Below are 17,184 nucleotides of genomic sequence, written 5' to 3'. Positions count from 1 at the left end.
CATAAGCATAATTTTTATAGTTTTATAAAAGTTGTAAGTAATTCATACTAGGTTTCCAAATTTTAATATACAGTAATATATACAAAGAGTTATTTACTCGTCACTAATAAACTTGCACAACAAGATAGACTTACTGAACGTAAAGTGCACGTCACGTCTCGTTTGTTCTTTCTCGAATATTGAATGCTGCGAACGCGGCGTCTGCTGTATTTAACGCCGCCACTTGCCCACCCCAGCGTCCACCCGTTATCGTAATCCTGCGAAGATAGGGTCTGCACCTTATGAACCTTTATAGGGGAGACTGGGGACTGTCGATTAAAGTTGTATTTTTAAATCAAGCAGACTGCAGGTTTACAAAATCTAAATATGGGCTTTAAAAAAAGTGATCTGGACGTCACGTGAGCACCTGGCACCCTATGAACATAGATATTAGTGGCTCTTTGAGCTGTAGACCTCGAGATAAGATTCATGCGCTTAAAAAATGTACAAATAAATAATAGTTACTTCGTTGAGCCATAATCACAGCGAACTTACAATGGTCTTAAGTGCCATAGACCCCACAATTTCAATTTCCACCATATTTAACATTTTCCATAAAACGAAACGATAGAAAAACTCTATCTGCTTACCAAATTTCACCAGAATCAGTTGAGAAATTCAACCTGCAGAGAAAAATATCCCGACATACGAAATCATTTTTTCCCAAGCTGAAACGGACACCTTCAATAACGTTCGATCAATTAGCTTAGGCACGTCTGCATCGCAGAGGTCCTCGGTTATCTAATGACTAAGGTGTTTCAACTCAGTGACCTCAAGGGGACTCCAAACAGTTTTACTGGTGGGACTACCCTCAGTTTTATAGTTCCAGCATTCAAAACGAGAACCTTATTTATTACGTTCATACTTATTTTTACAAAATGTAGGTAATTAAGAATTATGGGGAAGGATTTCAACTGAAACACTAAACATGAAACCAACTTATTGCATTTTATCGTTAAAAAAGCTCAACTGTAATATTTAGATGAACAAAGATATCAGAAAATATTTGTAATTTAAAATACTTTAAATAGAAAAAAAATGATGCGTAAACGTATATCCTGAGTGCCTACTGGAACACAGACATAAAGATTGATTTCTTTTAATCATACCCTGTTTCAATTATCCCCGGTATACCCTAATTGTCGAGTTTAGGTTAAAAATATTGTTACTGTTTGCTTTTAGGTCAACATATTTCATCAAGTAAAGTTTTAATAAAACCCCACTCTTTACATTATCAAGCCAATTCGAGTTTTAGTTATTGGATATGTTTCCGATTTGATCCTGGTTTGTCAGTGTCAAAAGTGACATTTATTCAACCAAAAACGTCACTGACAGAGCAGTATCAATATATAAAATTTTGTACTTTAGCGTGTAGCTGTGCTCTCTCGGAAAGGTTTCCACGGAAGACCAGCGTCGAGATCCTTAGGTGGTATCTTGACATTAAGCTGAGTGGAGACCTTTTCAGTGACGCTTAATAATAAATTGATTCTGTCGTCTCATGTATTACTTAAACTTAAGCGTTTTCTGAATAAATTTCTTCTATTCTATTCTATTCTATCATAGAACAGATCAAGTAATTAAAACTCGAATTGACCTAAGATTAAATATTCATCATATTTATAAATGTACAGAGATATGTAGTATGTACTGAAAAAAATTTATGCCGGTAAGTAAATTTTTACCCCAATAATATAAATGTTTTTTTGTGAATTCGCTAAGTGATACAAGTGTGTGTATAAATAATTACAAAATAAGCTTCACGGTTTTATTTTTGCTTTCTCCAGTTTTTGCATTTCGCCAGTTGTTTAATTTATAACTAAATAGTATGCTTAAGGAGTTATAGTATTAGGTACCTATGGACACCCTGACTTACGAAAAATTAAACTTTATTCGTCTAAAGCTTTGCGTACTAAATGATGATTCCGAGGTCTTTGTAGACCCTAAAGAAGGTCTTTAGGTTTTTTTAGAGCTTTGGACTTGGACCAAAGTAATTGCTGAAAAGTTGTACCAAGACATTGTTCATAGGTTTGTACCCTGCCTATACCATACAGTCCATAGGTACAAACAGTAGTCGTACTTATGGACAAAAAAAAAACAATTTTAACATTTCAGAAATCAGAAACATCGCATTTATTCGTGATAAACTATAACATACAAAAGTATAGCATAACAAAGAAATTGAAACACAGAATAAATACTTAGTTTACCACGAAATGGTCCTCAGCATAAATGCTAACCCAAAAGTCAGCGCTGATTTTCCTGCGTTTCTTTTATATCTCTGGTTCTTATTTATCTAAACTGATAGAACTAATTTGCAAATTATTTCATAGTTGGTTAAAAGAAATAAAGAGTTTTGTGACATTGTCAATAGTTTATGATTTATGGACAAAATAAGGGCATAATCTGGAAAATATCTCTTACCCTACGTCTACGGGACGCACACTTTCCCCATAACGCCAAAATTTAAGTTCCTCTACCAATTTATACACTGGCACAGTCACTTATTCAGTAGATTATTTTAATTAGGTGCGAAGGATCAAAAACGAGTAAATCTACTTAGGCTAGCTAGTCTCTTTCAGTAATAGGCAAGACAAGGAAATTGAGCGCCGGGTTCAATATGCCTGGAAGAGCTACTGGTCCATGAAAAAGCTAAAGGGTAACCTGCCATTGTCACTGAAGCGAAAACTCGTTGACATGTGTATTCTGCCTGTCCTAACCTACGTGGCTCAAACTTGGTCACTCACAGAGATTCAAAAGTCCAAACTGAAGGTTTGCCAACGCGCTATGGAGCGCAGCATTCTAGGTGTTAAACTAACTGATCGCGTAAGAAACGCTGCACTTTAAAGCCCGTATTGCTGACGTAGGCGTGAAAACCGCTAGGCTAAAATGGGACTGGGCCGGTCACGTTTACCGCATGCATCCCGAGAGGTGGGCTAGCACAGCCTCCAAGTGGATGCCGGTAGAGGGACGTAGACGGGGCAGGCCCAGGCGGAGATGGCGGGATAACCTGGACAGCTTCCTGAACAACTGGCCGGAGGAAACACCAAATCGGGAGTCGTGGAATTTAAGGGGAGAGGCCTTTGCCCAGCAGTGGGACACTCACACAGTCTTATAAAAAAAAAGTTGCGAAGGGTTTACACAAATTGACTAAGTCCCACGGTAAGCCAAGAAGGCTTTTGTGGGTACTCAGACAACGATATATACAATACAATAACATATAAGTTACCTAATTTTTATTTTTCATATAACCTTGATATTGATTTACTTATATAAATACCTACATTACTGGTAGCTGTTCGGTTCTGTAAGGGTCGCAGTTCTAACCTAACCTAACCCACCACCCACTTTTCGGGTTGCAGTTCGGTACTGTACGGGTTGCCACTATGTCACTCTAGCCTAACATTTTGATATTTATTATAATGACTCTTATGCGAAGTATGTAGCGCTATACCATGTGAACTAGAGGTTAGTCATATCGATAAGAATGACGTACTTGGGAAGTTGCAGCGGCTGAAGTAGGCGATCAAGTTTTAAAATAAATATGACTTTTTTCCTTGTTATTAAAAATGTTTTACAACTTTGACCTCAAGCACCTCAATAATCTTATTATGACTAAATGTAGACTTGCTGCTTATTGGTAATGATCTAGAATGTTAAAAAACAGCCACGTGCGTATCACACCACGCATAAATCAACTCGAACAGACGCACTTGTAGACTCTACAATTAAAATTAACTAAATTAAAATTAAAATAACTAAATTAAAAAAAGCGGTGGTAGCCGAGTGGATATGACGTCCGACTTTTAATCCGGAGGTCACGGGTTCAAATCCTGGCTCGTACCAATGAGTTTTTCGGAACTTATGTACGAAATGTCATTTGATATTTACCACTAGCTTTTTGGTGAAGGAAAACATCGTGAGGAAACCTGCATACATCTGCGAAGAAATTCAAAGGTGTATGTGAAGTCCCCAATCCGCATTGGGCTAGCGTGGGGACTATAGCCCGAGCCCTCTCGCGCATGAGAGGAGGCCTGTGCCCAGCAGTGGGACGTATATAGGCTGAATTATTATTATTATAAATTAATATTAGTTTGTGGATTTCAGTTATTAAGGCAAAATCGAATTGTGTCATGCCTACTTAATTAAGGAAAGTATGTCGAGCAAAATACGTGGTTAGTCACGACTCGAGCCTTTTCGGAGCTCAATATTGCTAATTATTAACTATGTTTCATAAAAAATGCAGAAAGCAGAGATGTAGAGAGACACACATAGTTAAATAAATAAATATTATAGGATATTTATTACACAAATTGACTAAGTCCCACAGTAAGCTCAATAAGGCTTGTGTTGAGGGTACTTAGACAACGATATATATAATATATAAATATTTATAAATACTTAAATACATAGAAAACACCCATGACAGGAACAAATATCCATGCTCATCACACGAATAAATGCCCTTACCAGGATTTGAACCCGGGACCATCGGCTTCGTAGGCGGGGTCACTACCCACTAGGCCAAACTGGTCGTCTAAATATACAATACATACATACATACAAACATACAATACAATACAATACATACATACAATAGTTACAACAAAGTAAAAAACTTCGTATTAACACGGCGAACTCGGTAATTCATTACTTTTAATCGCAACGTTAAAATACGCCTCCTACTGAATTAAATAATCGCATAACAGAATAGGGTGACCACGGCCTGGGTAATCCGCGGGACGGTGCCCACTAATGGCGGATTACCGCGGACAGTCCGCAATCAAATGGGAATGAGCGGACAACTCGGCGATTGCTCCTCCTAATGTTGTGGAGGAAAATAATTACGTTAAATTAAAATCATTTTTTTATTTTCTAACCTGGATTTGAGTTATATATATGTAAGTGCGTGCGTAAGATGGTATTATAAGTAAATATCATAATATCGAAGTGAAATTATAAACTTTAGATACCTTTTTAATTTATCACTACGAAGATTTTTTATACATAGTGCTTCGTATAGTTTGTTTACTTATATATATTGGATAAAATCTACGTCGATACTTAAACCTGTAAATCAGTACAAAATGCTATTCAAGTGGCTTAAATACGTTCCTAAATCTTTCGGAGCCGAATGGAAGTGTTTTCCTTTGCAGGCAGTCTTTATCCTCAGAAAATAAATGGAAATTAAATTTAGTGCACTTATATATGTTTGTGCATTTAGCTTCGGTAGTTATCGGCGTAATGGAGTTTATGTCCTATTTTCTAGGAGAAAAAAGGATCCTAATAATTATACGTCCTTAAATTTAATATAAAATAGGATATGTATAAAAATTACATGCGTAGCATTATCGTCACTTGCCTTGTACCTTGTAAATATAACTTTCCCTTGATTTGATAATGTGAACAATAGATATTTGTATGCAAAGTGAAGTTTAAGTGACCTAGAGCAGCATTTTCCAAACTGTGGATCGTGACCCATTGGTGGGACGCAAGTGAAATTTGAGTAAGCCCTGTAACATAAGACGATATGCTGACCGATTGGATTAACAGTCAGTACTAATAATATTTAATTCTCCCTATTTAAGACAGCAAAGAGGTGGGTCCCGAATTCGGCAGTTTTTGTTAGGTAGGTCAAAGTCCAGCCAACTTTAGGAACAACTGGTCTAGTATGCATTTTTAATATTTAATAGCATCTTTAGACAAACCAAAAACAAAACTATACTTAAACAAAAAATAATTTTTTTGATACAAGATTTTATCGCCGACCATACCTTTTCTAACTAATACTCATCGAGACGATAAAAAAATCTATACTCGGTTAAGTTTGCGTAGCTTCGTTTTATAATCTAGTTTGTAATAAATTAATATTAATTTTGTTCAGCACATTAGATTATACTTACCTAAAGTGTGCATAAAGCATTTCGTTTTCGCATTAGTTGTTCCAGGGATCGGAAACCGGTATTTTTTGTATGGGAATGAAAACAGTATTTTTTCGTTCTTTGTTAATTACTTCATTTCTAATTAGGCAATCTAATAATACGAAGTCGTTGTCTGAAAACACAACTGAGTCCTACATTTAGAGCATAAAATAAACCGAAATATATGGTTATTTCGATGTTTTTGCAAAAAACCGGTTCCGATCCCCGAGTTGTTCAGGTTTTCACACAGAAAAAGCAAAAGAAAGAGTTGTCAGTGTTGACTCAACAGCTAAAGGAATCCGTACATTGTCATCATTGTTGTAAGGTTTAGTTTTATTTTAGCTCATTACGGCGCTTAATGCTTTATTGTTCTGGATGCCCTCGTTTCTGAACGAATGACTTGCACTCCGTCGTTGCGGACGGGTGAAGAAAGAATTTCTACCAATCGTGATCCAGCATTATTTTGTTCATTATTTTTGGAGGAAAACCATTAACAATAACTGATTGTGGTCATTCTGCACACATAAAAATGAGAAAATATATTTTTAGATGTTTATTTATCCATCGAACCCAAAAACGGCTGAATGTCTAATGTCTATGAAATTTGGTATAGGATTGTAGTATTCGGGATTAGGGATCTAAGTAAAACCACCAAGATAGCTAGACCAAGACTGATTTATTTTTATTCAGTACCTACCGCACTTTACTCAACTACCCACATGTATAATTATGATATAATATATACAACATCTTCCCTCTTATAAATAAACATGCATATTTGCATAATCGGTATCAAGCTTAAAACACTCTTAACTTAAGCAAACAATCAAATTTATCAAAAACCTTATCTCATTAAATGCATAACGGTATCTAAGTTAACAGTATAACCTATATATATATCTAAGTTTAAATATTCACTTAACTATCGCTACAGCAACAAGTCACTACTTTTGTTTGCTATAAACTTTTACATATTGCTCTTTTATTTTATTGAGGCTAACAAAAAAACATTATTAATTAACATTAACATGCTGCGATATTTACACTGTTCCATTGTAAACCCTATTACATTGTACTACGGTTCACTATAAGCTTATTACTAACTTGTAATGGTTTATATGAATACAATGCAACTGAGATTGTTTCCTCTTTCTAAGGACATTAATTACCAGTTAGGTATGTATGTAAGGATATTATCATTACCTAAAGCAAGAAACAATGTATTACATTTTGAATTGTATAAGTAAGTTAAATGTATTTTGTAATTACATACTTAAATTGGTGTTGTTTTTTTTTTTTTAATTATTATTATTGCAAAATTCACCATTAATCGGCAACTTATACCTAATTAAGGAGCATAACTAAAACCTATCCGGCGTGCGTACTCGCCGGCCTGAACGAGTGTATCGGAAAGTGGAACCTTGATCTGTGATCTGGGGCTGGGGTCCACGGGAACTCTCTGGTTCCGGAATATGACCTCCGCCACACTCCTCCAAGTCATCATATTTTTTTGGTATATTTGTCCGTGAGCTGCTATTATTGTCAGTATTGTCAGTAGGCGGCGCCGGCGCCGCCGGTATAATCTGCTGCCTGTTGCGGCGGTATCGGCGGCCGTCCGGCGTGCGCACCCAGTAGGAGCGCGGCTCAGCGGCGGCGCGCTCCACCTGCGCACGCACCCAGCGCCCTCTGCCGTTTATCTCGGTCGGGTCTCGAATACGCACCTGCTCATTATTTTTTAATGGTTTTAATGCCCTAGTTCCTCTATTGTAATATTGCCTCGTTTTGTCATTCTTAATATCGCGACTGATTGCTATCTCTTTTCTCGCCGGAGTTTTAGGGGTCAATAGGCTACTTTTCACCGGTAACTTTGTATTTAATCTCCTACCAAACAATAACTGAGCAGGTGAGTATTTTTCTCCCGATATTGGGGTGTTGCGAAAATTCAACAGTGCCACGTAAAAATCAGTTTTAGTTTCTAGTGATTTAATAATCAAATTTTTGACCGTTTGCACATTACGCTCCGCAAGACCATTCGAACGAGAATAATGCGGTGAACTAGTAACCTGTTCGAAATCCCAATCACTAGCGAACTCTCTAAACTCCTGCGACACAAATTGACAACCGTTATCTGATACCAATCTTTGCGGTATCCCGTGACGCGCAAACATGGGCTTTAAGATACCTATCACTGTCGCGCTTCTCAGATCCACTATAGTAGCCACCTCTACGTACTTGGAATAATAGTCGACCACGAGCAAATAATATTTGTTCTTTACCTGAAAAATATCAGCAGCGAGCACCTGCCAAGGCCTATCAGGCTGGGCGTGCGGCGCGAGAGGCTCGCGTGGCAGCGAGGCGCGCCGCTGGGCGCACGTCTCGCACTCGCGCACCGCGCGCTCCACGGCGGCCGCCATGCCCGGCCACCACATCACATCGCGCGCTCGTCTCTTGCACTTCTCGATCCCGAGATGACCTTCATGCACCTTTTTGATCATTTCGGCCCGTAAACTACTAGGGATAATTACCAAGTCGTTCCGAAATACTACGTCCTCCACGACATGGATCTCATCTCTGACTTCCCAGTAAGACTTAGCGTTTTCAGTTACGATGCTCTTAGTATGCGGCCACCCCTTTCTGTAATACTCCATTACCTTGCATAAACTTTGGTCAATCCTCGTTGCCTCTCGTATCACCTGCATTTTATTGCTACTAAATGGTAGATTACTCACCAGAGTATTTATGTGTAAATTTACCTCCTCTTGTACTCGCTGATCACGCCTACCGCCTAAATCCGTGGTCGCCCTTGACAACGTGTCAGCCACGTACATCAGTCGCCCTGGTACATAGCAAATATTTAATGCATATATTTGCAATTTTAATAACATACGTTGTAGTCTTATCGGTGTCTCGTTCAGAGGCTTTTTGAAAATAGCCTCCAATGGCTTATGATCCGTTTCCACCGTTACCTGAGAGTGCCCGTAAATAAATTGGTGAAATTTACCGCAACCAAACAGGATGGCGAGGAGCTCCTTTTCTATCTGAGCCCATCTTGACTCGGTGGGAGTGAGCGTGCGCGCAGCGTAGGCCACGGGCCGCCCGCCCTGCAGCAGCACGGCGCCCAGCCCTCGCGAGCTCGAGTCCACCGACACCGTCACCGGCTCGTTGGGCGAGTAGTACCTAAGTGTAGGCGCCTGTGCTAACTGCTGCTTAAGATCATTGAATGCTCTAGTGTGCACCTCATGCCAATCGAAAGTTACATCTTTTTTTAATAACTCCCTTAACGGCTCCACCTTATCTGCATAATTATGAATAAAACGAGACACATAATTAGTCATCCCTATAAACCGTTCTAGACCTTTTTTGTCTTCCGGAATAGGCATATTCTCGATGCACTTCACCCTATCTGGATCAATACGAATTCCATTTCTATCAAGTATGTGACCCAAAAATTTTACAGTTTCTTGTGCAAACACACACTTGTTCTTATTAAACTTAACCCCAAACTCAGCCGCTACACGCATTACCTCCCCTAACCTCTGATCGTGTTCATCTCGCGTCCTTCCGTAAACTAATATATCGTCAATAAACACCTCCACGCCCTGTCTCGCAAATAATTTGTACATTATACTGTGAAATACTTCTGACGCGCAACTGACCCCGAACGGTAACCGGAGGAAGCGAAAACGCCCAAAAGGGGTTGCGAATGTGCAAAGTTTTGAGCTAGGTTCATCTAAAACACACATATAAAACCCTTTACTCGCATCTAACACTGAAAAATACATGGCACCCGAGATATTAGCCGTTATTTCATCAAGAGTGGGGAGTTGGAAATGGCTTCGCTTTATTGCTTTATTTAAATGCTGAGGATCCAAACATAATCGAATATTTCCATCCGCTTTTTCTACTATCACAATATTGGAGACCCAGTCAGTAGGCTCACTAACCGGCACTATTATATTTAACTGCTGAAGCCTTTGCAACTCCTCCTGTAATTTTGGCCGTAATTTAATTGGTATTTTTCGAGACCCTCTAACAACAGGCGGGACCGTTTCATCAATTGTTAACTTATGTAACCCCGGTAACTGCCCAATTCCCTCAAAAATGTGTTTATACGACGCAATCATCTTACTAATGCAATTTTCTTTAATTTCATAAACACGCTGTATCAACCTTAATTGTACGCAAGCATCTCGCGATAACAAATTGTCACAAGCAGCGTCTAGCACATATATTTTTTGTCTAATTGTGACATCATTAAAACTTAAATACGCTTCAAAACAACCTATAACGGGTAAAATATGCTTACTAACCTCTTTCAATATTGAACTCGTCTTACATAATGATTGTTGATCAAATCCGGCAGCCACATAATTATTTATCGAGATAACTGTCACGTCCGCACCGCTGTCCAATTTAAATTGCACCCGTGCTCCGTTTACCACTATCCACTCGTACCAGTCCTTACTGTCAACGGTTCCGATTTCAATTCCTCTTATCATAAATTCCTCCTCTTCGCTCACTTCCTCTGCCGATTGATACGATAACTCACGCAGCGCATGATTTACAAATCCTGAAGACCGACAACATCTCGCAAAATGTCCTCTCCGATTACACTTAAAGCATATAACTTGCACAGCTGGACATTTGTTGTTGTCATGCGTGTAGCTACAATTCCAACATCGCCGCAAGCTCCGGCCGGCAGCGGGCGTCGCGACGCCCCGGGCGGCCGGTGATAGTGGCGGGCGCGGGCGCGCGGCGGCCCGCGGCCGCGCCACGACGGGTCCGACGGCGGCGCTCGGCGCAGGCGGCTCGCCGGCGCGCACGGCTCCGGCCTGATGCTCGCTCGCCACCTCGGCCGCCCTGCACCATGCTGCAGCTTCTTGTAACTCCAAATCCGACTTTCTGAGCATCCTCTCTCTCAGCTGACCGTCTTTTATTCCTCTTATCATTTGAGTCAATATTAAGCTATCCCTTAGATCCCCAAATTTGCACGATTTACTTTTCACTTTCAATGCCGCATAGTACTTGTCAAACTTATCACTTCCCTGAGAACACTCAAAAAACAGATGTCTCTCAAAGTTAATGTTTTTTGTTGGGTCACACCTCGATTCAAACTTTCCGCACAACACATCAAAATCGTCCTTTTCGGCCTCTTCAAAGTCCAATTCCTCATATATTTCACGCCCACTTTTACCGATAATGTGTAAGAATAACGCACATTTTTCTTTTCCCGGTGCCCTATCGCGCCCCGAAGCCACCAAATACCAATCGAATGCCTTTTTCCAATCACGCCAATTGTCCGCCATGTTACCATTACCGCCGTCGCATAACGGCGGGGGCTGTTGTAAATTTGCATAGCCACTATTCTGAGCACTCGACCCCGCATTTTCTTTCCCCGTCATCACTAATCAACCAAAACGTCCGATTTACGATTTATACACTGAGTTTTTTTACACCTGACACCATGTAGTATTCGGGATTAGGGATCTAAGTAAAACCACCAAGATAGCTAGACCAAGACTGATTTATTTTTATTCAGTACCTACCGCACTTTACTCAACTACCCACATGTATAATTATGATATAATATATACAACAGGATAGTTTACCTATAAAGGATATAGGACACTTTTTTTCCATTATGCCGTTAATAATATATTTCTCATAATAATTTAGATTATTTATCCAAAGACATTTATTTTAGGGTAATTGATACGCTTATGCTGATTAATTGGGCAAGCAATTTAGAACGACTAATACGCGATAAGTGGTTAAGTGAAGGCTGTATATACAGTCATTTTTAACTCTGTGGATGACATGTTAATGTTATATTGATGTATAAGTATTTCGTTTTTTTATATATTTTTTCTTAGAGATGTATGTTTATTAACCTGCTGTGAATGTGTATATGAATGTAGGCTTCATAACGGTCCTACTCTTTTTGAAAGCGAAACAAACTATTTATTGTTTCCACTTACTCAAAGCTTGTTTGGAAGAGATTGCTCTTGACCGCCTTTTGTATGCATCTATCTTTAATCAATTGTATCTTTTTATACTACTTCGGTGGCAAACAAGCATACGGCCCGCCTGATGGTAAGCAGTCGCCGTAGCCTATGTACGCTTGCAACTCCAGAGGAGTTACATGCGCGTTGCCGACCCTAAACCCACCCCCCCTCGTTGAGCTCTGGCTACCTTACTCATTGGCAGGAACACAACACTATGAGTAGGGTCTAGTGTTATTTGGCTGCTGTTTTCTGTGAGGTGGAGGTACTTCCCCAGTTGGGCTCTGCTTTAGATCTGGAATGACATCCACTGGCTGTGCCCTACCACACAAAGCGAGATGACATTCACAATGCCCATACCTCTCTTCTCTTCTCTCTTTAAGCTGTATCTTTTACTGAGCTGTGTCAATTAAGGGTAGGTACTCTATTTATCCATACAGCGTACAAAGTCGTAAGCAAAGGCATAGTTTTATGCCGTATGTTATACAAAAACAAATTAAATTTTCAAGTAGGTACAGTGGAATAACGACGCAATCGAGTAATTAAGTACGTGCAAATTCTAGATTTAAATTATGCTAATTAGGCACTAATGATATACGTATGCAGTTACGTTAATTTTCAAATGGAAACCGATCGGGCACTATTAAACCCCTGATTTAGAACTAAAGCGGGCGGTAATCACAGCAGTTATTCACAAAACACGTGTTATTTTTCGTCAGAATTTTGGATATATACCTACAGTTATAATATGACTTTTCGTCAAATTCGGAAGAAAAAAAAATGTGTGTACACGACATGTTAGGTCGTTTTACATATTGGCGAAAAACAAAACTTTTCAACGTACCTATAAGTTTTTTGCGAGTTTCCTTTAAAACTTTTATCTGTCAGTACTTCAGTACACTGCCACTATGTGACTTGGTTTAGAATTAGACATACCTAAACCAAATCCCATAGTGGCAGTGGTAGCGTTGCAGCTAAAAATTTGTTTTTTACTGAGTTATTACAGAAACAAATTTTCAAAAGAATTGTTAATATCCCTAAAACAAGATCGACGTTAGAAAACTTTGTATGACATTTTAGTCCCTAAATGCGGTCAAAAATACGCCATTAAAATCTGTTGTTTACTCGAGCCCACGGTGTATACCTACACGTTTTAAGAATTTATGAGTTAAAATATAAGTACTTAGATGATCATTAAAAACGGGTATTGAGGTCAAAAGTGATATCTTATCTGCCGGCAAAAATGAGTTACTTAACAGTAGGTAGTAGTAGTCAAACTCATAATAACAAGTGCATAGCACAAAGAGAATACAATAAAATGTACAAATGTACAAAGGCGAACTTATCTTCCTTAAGATCTCTTCCAGATAACCTTTAAGCAACTCTTTTTCTTCATCCTCGCGTTGTTCCGGCATTTTGCCATGGCTCATTGGAGCCTGGGGTCCGCTTGGCAACTAATCCCTTCACAGAAAAGATGTAAACAACATGTCTTATACCATTTTAGAATCAATATTATATAAACATTTTTTTTTTAAATAGGTCACTCTGTTCTCCTTTTTTTTAAGTGTGAGAGACATGGTCATATTTGCGTAACCCAAATATAAACCGTATGCACACACAACCGTATACATACATACATATATACCTATACTACTAGGTACATATTCGTTAATATAATAATATGTAAATACTTAGGAAATTAACATTAGGTTTCAGACTGCAACGGCGTTACTGCTGCAGCGTTGCAGCAGCTGCATAAAAAAAAAGGTTGGCTATGGACCCATTAAAATCACGTCTGTTTTCCTTTCTCGTTTTATTTGGACACATGTTCTGCAATTCTATAAAACTCAATACGCGGTTCGATTAATTTCCTCTAATACTAGTTCTGTTTACGAGTTCTACCGGGAGCCCATTTCTCGAACTATATTAGGCTATTATTAGTGTGTCGTCATGGAAACTCATACGATTTGACAGTTTGTGCACTAATAATATTAGTCTAATACCGTCCGAGAAATGGGCCCCTGTAGATCTGTTGTTGGAAACAGACCAATTATTAAGGAGAAGAAAAACGACTTTATGATACACAATGACTTAATCAGACCGCATTAAGATACGGGAGACAAAAGACGTAATATATGGTACAAAACACAAGAGTTTCGCAGTTTTAAGAGTTCTTAAAAGAATTATAGCTAGAAATGTACCTATTACTTTTATTTTCTTTATATGAATGAATTGCAAAAAAAATGTACATAATTCAGCGATTGATTTATAATTTGTTTTACGAAAATTAAGAGGGAAGTATACCACGTGATCGTCCATTTTGTTAGTATATGACATCTATTTCAGATTGTACTTAATAAGTTTAACAGCTCAATGCATGAGCAGCAAGTCATGTTCTAATTAGAAATCGATAAAGTTTTATAGGAAATAAAATTGTTTAAAACTAGTATTTAAAAGTACAGTAGAGTACAACTTATATTGCCACCTTAGTTACACTTTGGACTCAAAATACGTCCAAAAGAGAGGTATGGGCACTGTGAATATCATCCCGCTTTGTATGGTAGGGCACAGCACAGCGGATGCCATTCCAGATCTAGAGCATAGCCCATCTGAGGAAGTACCTCCACCTTACAGAAAACCGCAGCCAAGTAACACTAGACCTTACATATAGTGTTGTGTAGTGTTCCTGCCGGTGAATAAGGTTGCCAGAAGTCAACGGAAGCGCGTAGTGTTAGGGTCGGCAATGCGTATTTAACTCCTCTGGAGTCGCAGGCGTCCATAGGCTACGGACTCTGCTTATCATCGGGCAGGCCGTAAGCTTGTTTGCCACCGATGTACCACAAAAAAAACCGTGTTTAAAATTTGTGATTCCGCTTTCTCCCATCATTTTTTTTTTTTTTATCTTTATTAAAGAGCTTTGTCACTGTTGTGACGATGTCGCTCTGTGCGTATACAAACATGTGACTTATCTTCTACTTAATCCTAATGAAACCAGCTTATATATACATTTTGCATCCTCAGATAGTGGGTGCCCCAAAATTTGGTTGCAACCCCCAACTTCAAAAAAGCTTTCGTTCATGATATCTTTTCTCTCACTTTCGTTCCGGACACATTCCATAATGACATGGTATGCATCCTCTACCATGTCACACTCGTCACAGTTTGGCGACGGCACCTTTTTCATCAGGAACGCAAATTTATTTAATGGGATGTGTCCGGAACGCAGTCTAAATGCTAAAACTAGTTCGCGTCGACCCATGCACGAGTCTTCAAACCATGGCTTCCTTAAGAGTTGTGGCTGGATCGTTTTGTACCATATCGCCTTATCTACCGATCTACAATCAAAATATTCATTCCAAATTTGTCTGCATTGTTCTTTGACTAGATGAATTGTGTCCATAAATGTAGGTACTATACTAAACGGGATTCCGTCGCTAACCGCCTCATTTGCTAAAATATCTGCCACCTCATTGCCTGTGAGACCTATATGGGACGGTATCCACTGTAGGGTAATCGATTTATCAGATTGTTTTAACGTGCGAACTGTTTTTAGTATGGAATAGGCTGTCGGTGCTCCTCGATAATTCGAGGTGCATCGAGCCAGATGCTGAAGCGCACTCCTTGAATCTGTCAGGATTACAAATTCTTTTCCATCCACTGATCCAATCCAAGATAATGCTTCTAAAATAGAAACTAGTTCAATCTGCATAATTGAGATATTGGCTGATATTTTAAACTTAGCCGATACTTTGCATTGGGGATCATAAAATGCAGCACCCGATATTTCTTTATTTTTGGAACCATCTGTAAATATTTTGTAGTGCAACCCATATGTTTCATCCAGATATTGTGTGCATTTAGATTTGAGTTGGTTTTTGTCGTATAGTCTTTTGGCTTGTGTTATGGGTTCTAAATTTATTTGGATGACATCAGATAATTTAATATTATTGATCCACGTATCTAAACTAAACATTTCCAGTTGTTTTTTTGACTGAATTAGGACATCCTTTAGACAATTGTGGATCAAAACTAAAAGAGGCATTTTACTGCCATACTGTCGAGAGCTAAGAGTTTGACATAAATTGCGAATGGAATTGATTGTAGGGCTATTCAAGATGGATTTAGATTTTAAATAGTATTTACCAGCCAGATAGTGTCTACGAATGTGTAGTGGGGGTATGTGCAATTCATTTTCCATTACATGTATAGGGGAACTTTTGATAAATCCACCAATCACTCGCATACATTGGTTTTGGACTTTGTCTAATTTGTATAGGTGACATTTTGCGCTAGTGTCATAAAGAAAACTGCTGTAATCCAATCGACTACGTATAAGAGCTATATATAATCGTCTTAAGTGTTTAGGATGCACTCCCCAACGTGGTCCTGTGAGAACTTTAAGAATATTGATATATTTTGTTAATTTTTGTGTTATTTCATCTATATGTCGCTTCCATCTCAGTCCACGATCAAGCCACAACCCTAAGTACTTAACATTATCGACTACTTGTAAGGATGTGCCGTTTACGCTAATATTTATTGCCTCGGCCTTTATATGCTTGCCAAAAACGCATATTTTGCTCTTAGAGGCTGAAATTGATAGCCCCTTTTCCTTTAATAGACAATTGAACATATTTAAAGCAGATTGTATTTGAAATATACCATCGTTGACGTTCTTGGCAGCAGTGTATAAAACATAATCATCAGCATATTGCAATACTGTTACATTGGTTATTTCTCTGCAGATATTAATCGTCGCTATATTAAACAATAAAGGTGAGAGGGGGTCACCCTGTGCCAAACCTCGACCGGTGTGTCTGATGGTATAAGTGTCTGAAATTAAACTTTTAATTATACGCTCCTTAAGGAAATTCCATAAATAATTACATATTTGAGCTCCTATTTCAAAATAGTCTAGTGTGTTTACCAAATAAGATATGTCGACATTATTGTATGCATTTTCTAGATCTATAAAACAACCCAAGGTCATGAGTCCCCTTGCCTTTCCTAATTGCGCGTCAGTCACAAAGCGAGTTAAATTATCAACACATGAGCGACCTTTCCTAAACCCGGTGGTAGCCTCAGCAAACATCAGATTTTTTTCAAAGTACCATTCGAGACGTTTATTTAATATAGAATGAAAAATCTTACAAATGCATGATATCAATGAAATTGGGCGAAGTGAATTAGGGGATTGTAAGTTACGACCAGGTTTTGGAATAGGC

At 38.6% G+C, this 17,184-nt stretch overlaps 1 protein-coding gene across 1 annotated transcript in view; it reads right to left on the bottom strand.

Moving 5' to 3' along the window:
• The window catches only part of LOC133522988 (uncharacterized), a 172,687-nt gene that overhangs the window by 773 nt on the left and 154,730 nt on the right, over window positions 1–17,184 (bottom strand). The gene's annotated exons all lie outside the window — the stretch shown is intronic.

This window comes from Cydia pomonella, chromosome 11 (assembly GCF_033807575.1).
Source record: "Cydia pomonella isolate Wapato2018A chromosome 11, ilCydPomo1, whole genome shotgun sequence".
Classification (NCBI taxonomy): Eukaryota; Metazoa; Arthropoda; class Insecta; order Lepidoptera; family Tortricidae; genus Cydia; species Cydia pomonella.
Note: the sequence above shows the minus strand (reverse complement) of the source record. Positions and strands in the feature narration are given on the sequence as shown.